This window comes from Leuciscus leuciscus (genome assembly GCF_965113295.1).
Source record: "Leuciscus leuciscus genome assembly, chromosome: 1".
NCBI classification, from domain to species: Eukaryota; Metazoa; Chordata; class Actinopteri; order Cypriniformes; family Leuciscidae; genus Leuciscus; species Leuciscus leuciscus.
In genome coordinates, this window is record NC_138725.1 from 25552691 (window position 1) to 25563457 (window position 10767).

At 48.1% G+C, this 10767-nt stretch overlaps 1 long non-coding RNA gene across 1 annotated transcript; it reads left to right on the plus strand.

The window, feature by feature from the left end:
* Nucleotides 1-4810: 4810 nt before the first annotated feature.
* On the plus strand, nt 4811-10241 carry LOC309503272. Its single transcript, XR_014207591.1, has 6 exons — nt 4811-5880; nt 5946-5999; nt 6082-6252; nt 6376-6865; nt 7417-9223; nt 9311-10241. It is a non-coding gene; the product is annotated as an uncharacterized lncRNA (long non-coding RNA).
* Nucleotides 10242-10767: the final 526 nt, after the last annotated feature.

A 10767-nucleotide genomic window follows, 5' to 3' on the forward strand; every position in this document is an offset into this window, starting at 1 on the left:
CCTCGCTCTCCGGGCGACGAAGGTGACCGCGCGCTCCCTGGGTTTGGTGATGTCCACAGCTGTGGTCCAGGAGAGACATCTCTGGCTGAACCTGGCTGATATGCGTGAGTCCGAGCGGACTCGTCTGCTTGACGCTCCCATATCCCAGGCCGGCCTTTTCGGCGGTGCAGTCGAGGACTTTGCCCAACAGTTCTCGACTGCTCAGAAGCAGACTGAGGCGATTAAGCACATTCTGCCCCGACGCTCTGCTGCTCAGCCGTCGGTACAGAATCCTCAGCCTGCTCGCCGCCGAGGGCGCCCTCCCGCGGCTCCCACCCCTCCCGCACGGCCCCAGCAGCAGCCTTCATCTGGGCCGCGTCGTGGAGGAAGCCGTAGGAAGGCGCCACAGCCCTCTCCAGCCCCGCAGCCGCTAAACGCCAGGCTAAGCGGCGCTCCTGAGACGGGCAGCTCAGGATTGCCTTTCTTTTCTCTACAGGAGGTGGTAGCAGGGCCACTCCTTCCCCCGGTGGAGGGCCGGGGGAGAATCTTTTGTTCTCCACTCCCCGCTGCTCGTCCCACGACGGGCAGCACCCTAATGTGGTTAAAGAAAGAATCGAAATCCCCAATCCTGAGCCTACAGAGCCAGAGGGCCGCAGTGCGCGCCACCCTCGGGTCCCGCCACTGCCGCCCTCCTCTGTCCCAGAGGTCTGGGATGACAGCACGCGCCGCCCACGGGCCACGCTCCTCTCATCCCCCTCTGTCGCCAGACCCCTGCCAGAGCACGCCCCCGTGGGACGCGCGCCCTCCCCTGGCCTCCTCTGGCAGGACGCGGTTAATGACCGTGCCCCCGCACAGGGCCGCGATGCCACCCTCGCCGGGGCCGGTCATTCCGCCTTGCTGCCCCACCGACGGTACGTCTGTGGTTCGTATGACCCCGCTGGTGCACTTTCTGGAGGCCTGGCTAGAGCTTCCCAGACTGTCCCGCTGGGTCACGAGAACCATCAGGCTCGGCTACGCGATTCAGTTCGCGCGATCTCCTCCCCGCTTCAGCGGAGTCCGCTTCACTATGGTCGGTGGCAATGCCCCTGTCATGAGAGCGGAGGTCGTCACCCTGCTGGCGAAGGGTGCGATCGAGATTGTCCCTCCAGCCGAAATGAAGTCCGGCTTCTACAGCCCTTACTTCATTGTACCCAAGAAGTCCGGTGGGTTACGGCCAATCCTCGACCTGCGCGTCTTGAACCGCTCCCTTCACAGGCTGCCGTTCAAGATGCTAACGGCCAAACACATCCTCCAGTGTGTGCGGCCGCAGGATTGGTTTGCAGCGATCGACCTGAAGGACGCCTACTTCCATGTCTCCATTTTACCTCGACACAGACCGTTTCTACGGTTTGCTTTCGAGGGGCAGGCATACCAGTACGCGGTTCTCCCTTTCGGGCTAGCCCTGTCTCCTCGCGTCTTTACGAAGGTCGTCGAGGCAGCCCTTGTTCCCCTTCGGGAACACGGGGTTCGCATCCTGAACTATCTCGACGACTGGCTTATCCTAGCTCACTCTCGAGACCAGGTTTGCGAACACAGGGACCTAGTGCTCCGGCACCTAGTCCGTCTGGGCCTTCGGGTCAACTGGGAGAAGAGCAAACTCTGCCCCGTGCAGAGGATCTCTTTTCTCGGTATGGAGATCGACTCGGTCGCCATGTGCGCGCAGCTTACGAGCGAGCGCGCGCAGTCACTGCTGACTTGTCTTCGTCAGTTCGAGGACAAGAGTGCGGTTCCACTGAAACTTTTTCAGAGGCTCCTGGGGCATATGGCATCCGCAGCCGCAGTAACGCCGCTGGGATTGCTTCATATGAGACCGCTTCAGCTTTGGCTTCGCGATCGAGTCCCGAGGTGGGCATGGCAACACGGCACGCTCCGAGTCCCAGTGACTCCAGCCTGCCGTCAGACCTTCACCCCGTGGGCGAACCTCAATTTTCTATGGGCCGGAGTGCCCTTAGAACGAGTTTCCCGGCATGTTCTTGTGTCAACAGATGCCTCCAACACGGGCTGGGGCGCCATGTGCAATGGTCATGCTGCCGCGGGCTCCTGGACAGGACCCCAGCGCCTTTGGCATGTCAATTGCCTCGAGTTGCTGGCTGTACGTCTCGCCCTGCACCGCTTCCATGCGCTGCTCAGGGGCCAGCACGTACTAGTCCGATCAGACAATACCGCAACAGTAGCGTACATCAACCACCAGGGTGGTCTACGCTCCCGCCGTATGTCGCAACTCGCTCGCCACCTCCTCATATGGAGTCAGAAGCATCTGAGGTCGCTTCGAGCCATTTATATCCCGGGACACCTGAACCAGGCGGCCGACGAGCTGTCTCGAGTTCGGCCTCTCGCTGGAGAATGGCGACTCCATCCCCAGACGGCCCAGCTGATTTGGGATCAGTTCGGCGACGCACAGGTAGACCTGTTTGCCTCCCACGACTCGTCCCATTGCGATCTGTTTTACTCCCTGACCGAGGGCACGCTCGGCACGGATGCACTGGCGCACAGCTGGCCGCGGGGCCTACGCAAGTATGCGTTTCCCCCAGTGAGCCTTCTTGCGCAGACCTTGCGCAAGATCAGGGAGGACGAGGAGCAGGTCATTTTGGTTGCCCCGTATTGGCCCAACCGGACCTGGTTCTCCGAACTAGTACTCCTCGCGACAGCACCTCCCTGGCCAATTCCTCTGAGGAAGGACCTCCTTTCTCAGGGACGGGGCACCTTATGGCACCCTCGTCCCGATCTTTGGAACCTCCATGTGTGGCTCCTGGACGGGACGAGGCAGGTTTGAGTACCCTACCACCTGCGGTGGTGGCTACCATCACTTCCGCTAGAGCATCGTCCACGAGACATGCCTATGCGTTGAAGTGGAACCTCTTCGTCAACTGGTGTTCTTCTAAACATCAAGAACCCACGAAATGCCCGATCAGTGTCGTGCTTTCCTTCCTGCAAGAAGGGTTGGAGCGAAGGCTGTCTCCCTCCACCCTGAAAGTGTATGTTGCCGCCATTGCCGCACATCACGAAGCAGTTGATGGTAAGTCTCTGGGAAGGCACGACCTGATCGTCAGGTTCCTGAGGGGAGCGAGGAGACTAAATCCTCCTCGTCCTCCCTTCGTACCCTCTTGGGACCTCTCAGTGGTTCTAACTGCCCTGCAGAGTGCTCCATTTGAGCCTTTACAGTCAGTGGAGCTTAAGTTCCTGTCAATGAAGACAGCGCTCCTGGTTGCATTGGCCTCCATCAAGAGGGTAGGGGACCTGCAGGCATTTTCGGTTGACGAAGCGTGCCTGGAATTTGGGCCGGCTAACTCTCACGTGATCCTGAGACCCCGGCTTGGATACGTGCCCAAGGTTCCTACCACACCCTTTCGAGACCAGGTAGTGAACCTGCAAGCGCTGCCCTTGGAGGAGGCAGACCCAGCCTTGGCACTGCTCTGTCCAGTACGCGCCCTCCGTGCTTACGTAGACAGAACGCGGTGTTTCAGGACCTCAGACCAGCTCTTTGTCTGTCATGGTGGGAAGCTGAAGGGAAAGGCTCTCTCAAAGCAAAGGTTATCCCACTGGATAGTGGATACCATTGCTTTGGCATACCAGCAGCAAGGTTGTCCGTGCCCCCTTGGTGTGAAAGCCCACTCCACACGTAGTGTGGCTTCCTCTTGGGCTCTAGCGCATGGCGCCTCGCTAACAGACATTTGTAGAGCTGCAGGCTGGGCGACACCCAACACATTCGCGAGATTCTATAATCTCCGAGTAGAGCCAGTTTCTTCTCATGTACTCGCTTCAACCAGCCGGTGCTAGATTCTGCTCAGGTGTCTTCGCTTGCTCGCCATTCCTCTCCACGGACGGGATACGTGCGATTTTTCTCTCAGGTGAGTCTGAGTTTCCTCCAGCACTGGTTACGTCAACGCCTGAGTTATGCCAATCTGCCATAACGCAGCTTTTGCGCTTGACTAGGTGCCTCCATGTGCATGGTTCCCCTCTGGGCGACCCCCACATGTGTATTCCACTGTAAGTCTCCTTGTGAGCGTGTGTCTTTCCCTTGGCAAGCCACCTTGCCACCCCTGGGGTTCAAAATTCCACCTGCGGCTGGACACCCCAGTGATTTTCCATATGCAGCCCTCTGGGTCATATGTGTATTCTAAGTTCCCCCCATCAATGGCTGGGCATAATTGCATATTTCTCTCTGGAGATATGCTTCCCAGTGTACCTTGGTATCCCTGTGTTAAGTAGGACTCCTTCGTTCGTGCTAGTCTCACAACAGGGAGCTCAGACTTACGCAGGGCACTGGAAGACAGCCGAGGTGGCGTGATTAGACTGGAACCCCAATCGTCGTCATCCGACGTAACTCGGAGTGACCACGAAAGGGAACGTCTCGGTTACGGATGTAACCCTCGTTCCCTGAGTGGGAACGGAGACGTTACGTCTTCCTGCCACTTCCGCTGTACCGCTGAAAAACGCCTGGGGCTAGTCTCGGCTCCTCAGCGAAGACATATCTGCATTGTGCCAGCGTACTTCCTTATATACCCCCTGCGGCGGGCGGAGTTACGCTATGCAAATTCCGCAGACCCATGGCATTTCATTGCCATTGGCTCGTTTTATACACTCGAAGGTGATAGGCTTCTAAGCGAAACCCCAATCGTCGTCATCCGACGTAACGTCTCCGTTCCCACACAGGGAACGAGGGTTACATCCGTAACCGAGACGTTTTTTTTATTTATTAAAGAAGGCAGTTGTAATTTCATTACATTTGAAGTGTTCAAAATCAGTTAAATATTGCGTTAAAATACACCAGTCTTTTAACATTCATTAATTTTGTAAAATGTTAAAAAACGTTAAAATAACAATGAAATAAGTTAAAATTGCATTCTTCCGAGCCAAAGCTAGAAATGTGCAGTGTGTCGCACAGACTCCACCCACTACCAACCGGTGGGGGCCATGCGTAGAGCATGTGTTAACCTTTAGAATCTTTATCTGTATCATTTTGATCTTTTTAATTTCCTTTTATAAATGTTTTATTTCTCCTTGGTTTTTATTTTGTGATTATTTGCATACCTTTCCATGTGAAGCACTTTGAATATCCATATGAAATGTACTAAATAAACTTGTCATGCTTTCCATCGCCTATTTAAGACTATCTCCGCTATCACACGAGTCCCCCAAAACCCCCCCCACACACACGCACACACGGCGTCACAATGTCTATTATTACAATCTATTATTATTATTACAGGGCTTATATCTGAAGAGATTGGGTAGATTCACCATATGTTTTTCTAGTCGTAAAAATCAGGTATCAGAATCTCTACCTCATGTGGAGATGAAGGCCTTCTTTGAAAAAAATGAAGTGTTTTTAATTTGTGTCGTGCAATCTTTAAAATGAGCCAGACTAATTCATTTACGTAGCTTTACGCTGAACGAGATAGACCATCGAATCGCAATCCCTACAATATGTCTGGAAATCAGCATGAAGCAGAAGAGTCTTTACCTGACCAATATTTTGATGAAGATTTGGCACAAATTCTGAACGAGCTTTGTAAGTATTTACAACAATCCTTATTACATTTTTTATGGAATGAATTTTGTAACTAATATATATTTTGTTCGGTGGTTAGATGACAGTTCATTCCCTGAGGGGGTTTCAGCCAACGATTTTTTTCAAGGTGAGTGGTTATTTTTTGTTATATCATTTTTTTCTTAACTTTTAAAAAGAAAAAACTTACACTTTTGGCAGGTCCAATGAAATTCTTCCTGCCTGCATGTGGTTGGTTAGTCCACTCGTTGAGTTTCGTCCTATCAGTGGGCTGTAGCAGCATATATAAACGGGCTGGCTATGGTGTCACGAGTCACCGCCCCTTCCCGGGTCGTCATTCGGTCGCCATCCAGGTATGTTGTGTGATGTTAGCTGGGTTGTCTATGGTATAATGTAGCTAACGTTAGCCTATTTTCAGAGTGGTGTGCGAGTTTCCTGCGGCTGGCAGTTGATTGAGGTTGTCCCTCCTCTGGTAGGTGAAGTCGTGATTGGTTTTACACTTTGTATCCACTTGTTTTGTATTGTTACTGTAGCGACATTCTTGTTGTGTACAGTCAAAGGTTTGAGTGAGAAGTACGGCCAGTATGAGTGTTTACACTTCAATACGGAAGTGCTTAGTTTCTGCTGGCACACGCTGTCCTCCCGATCGACTGGACGAGCACTCAGTCTGCATGTATGCGTTTATCTGCCTGACTGGTTTGGTTCCCAGGGATCGCACCCATAAGGTATGTGATTTAAGTCATTATCTCCTGGGTCGCGTGGCGATCTTCTGTTGAGAGAAACAGATTTTAGTAATTGTTCGTAGTTAAATGATGAATTTGTCTGATTGTTAACTTGTAATTTTATAGATGCATCAAGTACGGATTGGTGGCGTCTGCATGGCCGATTAGCTTTCTTGCGGTTGGACTGCGTGGAACTACTGTCCGAAGGCGCTGTTGCTTTGCTGTTAACAATTGGACTGACATCGTTGTCTTTCGTGTTTGTATATTACGTGTGTGTGTGTGTGTATGCGCGTGTGTGTTTGTGGTTTATATCTTTTTCTTTTGTATTACCGTAAATCCTCTAATATTGGCCTGTATTCCATTAGCGGCCGGGTCTCTAACATTGGCCGGTCTCGCTGTCGGCGGAGGTAAATAAAGGCCGGTCTCTAATAGTGGCCGGGGCTATTATTAGAACCAACGTTTTTCTGGGCAGGCCACAACATTATGCTTGTGATAGTAACATACAAATACCACAGGGGGGCAATGTTTGCTAATGAATCCAAGCCATAGCTACGGTAGCCTGGTCATGCCAATCACTTCGCTCTTGACTCGCACGTGAGACTTCAGTCACCGGTAGGCTAGTCTCAGCCTCAGACGTCACGCCCACGGAACGTTGGCTAAACGTCTGATGCCTATGGTACACTTAACTGGAAACACTTCAGGAATGTCGAAGTTGTCATCTGATTGGTTGAATTTTATCGGATTTCCGGGGGGCGCGAGTGTCGCGTTTATTTTCGGTCCGCCAGGAAACAAATGTCATGACGCCAAAACCCCTCGTGGAAGAAGAAAGCCGTTGTTTTAACAACTGAGACAATGAGCGCTTACCACGATCAACTAAACGCTGTATTTTCAAAAGTATGTGAAGTTCGCGGCTCCATTGATGCAGTAAACTTGCACAAGGATCTTGAATGAATAATTTATTAGATGCATGCCGGTCTGTTATTGTAGGGACATCAACATTATATTGTCACACCCCTAAATATGACGCGGTACAAAACAAACTGTGATTGGTTGTGTTACATGTCAGTCAAACGTCCTCTTGGGCGGTCCTTGGCCAAGAAATGCTGCGATAGAGTCCAGACCTTCTGCCGTCAGTCTGAAGGTCTGGCTATGCGAGACTACCGGTAGGCTAATGTTGTTTACCATGGCAGCTGCGGAGCCAAAGAGGATTTTTGGCGAAAATCAATTTTTTAACCCCCTGGGATCGACAATCGCGCTGGCGCTATAGGCTCGCTTTTTTTCGAGATTCAAAATACTCTGTTGACTTTGATCTTAATTACGGAGAGCGCGCGCTATTCAAACGCAAATAATCTGAGGCGATCCACGCAAACCTGTGAACGCCCACAATCAGCTGGTTAACACACATCTATCTAAGTAATAATAATCCTGGAAAATGTACCTCAGAAGTGCTTGGAAGTATTATTTCGAGGAACGGATCCAGCTGAGAAATAGGTCAGTTCTATATTTGCTTTGTTCTAATCGCAATAGTGTCTGTAAGTTACACGCAAAAATACTTTTTAAATATGAATCGCATTTCTGTGTGTGTGTGAATGAATGAATGAATGAATGAATGCACAGATGCGCGCTGTTGTGGAGCTAAGCTGGAACAAATACTGTTTCAAAATGAATCATTGCTTTTCACAAAAATATATAATTTATATTATATTTATTTGTTGTTAATGCTCTGTATGTATACCATAATGGTATATGGTAACTGTACGTTTTCAATAAATTAACCTAGTATTTAATATGTTCAAATAGACACAAAATCTCGTTTTTATTCATTCTACTGGTAGTCCGTTTTGCTCAAATAGAAATAAAGGCCTGTCTCTAATTCTGGCCTCCTTCCAATAAAGGCCTGGGCCGCAATGCGCTTGAGTAAAATAAAGGCCCGGGCCTATATTAGAGGATTTACGGTAGTTATTTTTGTATTTTGATTTAGAATTTGTAAGGTTTAAATTGAAAAGTGCGAACACCTCGATTTCATTTGTTGTCTCCGTGAAGTGACAATTCTGAGTGTGTTTCAACTGACAATTCTGAGTGTGTTTCAACTGTGACATTTCTGAGTGTAACTTCATTCTGTCGTTACAGGAGCTGAGTGCGTAAAGCAAGGGCGGATTGCTGGTGGTGGTCTTTCTCACGAGTGCTGTGTCATGAGTGGCGTGTGTACTTGTGTGTGTGTGTGTGTGTGTGTGTGTGCACAGGTGTATGGGAAAGGTGACTTGCCGTGGAGGCCTTATGTGCCCTTTATCCCCTGCTCTGCCTAGGCTCCTTTTTCGCTGACTTCTCAGGTCGCTCTGTGTGTGTCTTGTTGAATAGTGACATTGTTGTGTCTATATTAATTGTTGTTGATTGTGTTTTGTGTTTTTTTTTTTTATATAAAGTATTTATCTTTAATAAAATTTATATATTTTTGTATCCACGTCTCCTGCCACTTTACTGTGAACGAACCTGTGTTGCCTTTAATAAGAGATTCCATTGTATTGTCCCTGGCAAGATTCCAGGGTGGCGTAGTCGCTAGCTGATCACCTCCAAGTCCCTCCGTCTGTGCTGCCACACACTCTTTACGATAATTCAACAGATGTCCAAGGGGATTTGTTGGCTCACAGCTCCGCCCGTACAGCGGAGTCATCTACACAGCCATTGGCTGGTGCTCCCAGTGTGTCAGAGGCGGCCAATGAACTGTACGAAGATGTCACCCCATGCTCGACCCCAGAACACCAAGCCTGCGGACAAACAGATCGTTCTCCGGGGGCTGAATGCAGTGTGGATCGCTTATGCGAGCCTGATCAGGAGCCATCAAGCAGTGACGGAACGAAATCTTCTAACGGGCGCACGCATCACCGTGTTTCTGGAAGGGGTGTAAAACGTCTCAGGGATGTTTACGGAGATTACGATACAATCAACGATTGTCAATTAAACTATCCTGATGAGGGTACGCTATATATATTTATTTTATTTTTTGTCTCATCATAAAATGTATTCTTTACATTTTTTAAATAATAAATGTGTTTTTTTCCAGAACAAAACAATCCGGTACTGTGCACATCTACGTCAGATTACCAAGAGGTGACCGGAGGTGCTTACAAAAAACGATTTGTGGATTTACACACAAGAGATTACTCGTGTTCCAGTCCTAGTGTAAACTCATCGGTTGTGTAAACTCAAACTCATTGATCCTAGAACAAAATTACATCGAAAGAGAATTGGAAATATTCTTGGATTCCCAATCAGCTGTGTTGTGTCAAGTTAACGATTCTGAATCGGGATCCTCAGACTCCGATGAGGATATTTCTGTACAGAACGGTGGACCTTTTATTCAGCGGGCGAGATCTTCACTGTCTGAGTTATGATACATTACGTAGTATCAATAGAAATTTGAGGATTTTAGGTAACATAACACAACCGTTAACCTTTCAGCAGACTGAGGAAATTGCATCCGAATCACAAAGAGACGTTGTAGCACTTCTTCACAGAGTGTTAGATCAGCAAAATCAACACACGAATGAACTAAGGAACGCTGTGGAGTTTTTTGGGAACTTTCACGAACAAGCATTGGATGAAAACAGACAATTACGTAATGAGTTATTAACCGTTCATTAAGAAGTTGAACAGGTGAGAAACGATCAACAGATGTTAACGATTCCATTGTCATTAATTTCTGAAAGACTAAATATTGTTCAAAGAATATTGAGAGAATTACATGATGCTTTTATGAGAAGGTAAAATTAGTTTTTTATTCATTTGTTTGTTGTTATTTTTTATTTTATTTTATTGTTATTTTTAAACTTCATTTGATTGTTGTAATTTTCATATGATTTTCGTACGTGTTACGGATATGTGTGATTATATTTCTGCTACATTTTGTTGTCTGTAGACATTAGTTGATGATATTACTCATGGTGGTGTACATCTGTTTTTGACACATTTTTAAATAAAACAACCCAAAAATGCATTCTAAAAGACCGTACCCTAATTCTAACTCTGATGACAGAGAACATGTAAGATCAAGACATCGTGCTAATAATGAGCAATTACGGTGCTTAATAAACGAACAACTACGAATGCTAAATACGAGCGAGTTATCTACTACCGAGAGATTACAAAATATTATAACCGAACAGGAAAGATGCCTAGAAATATCCGTACACGATGATATTGATAATAATGAAAACGTGCAGTACGCTGCCGGGGATTCAATTCAAGATAATTATAATCCACAACTTTCTGACATGGGACTAAATCAGAGCGAAATACATAGATTGGCGACTGAAGGAGGCCATGTAGGTGCTTTCACAATTACGCCTAGACCACGATTTAACGGTTTAGAAATGAATAGAACACCGAATCTCTGCGAAATAGATACAGATGATTTAGCTGATTATAATATTCATCTGCACAAATATTTTAAAAGAGATTGTAGATTTTTCTCATCTGATGGCCGAAGAGAGTGGTCACTTCAATATTGCACTAACAGGC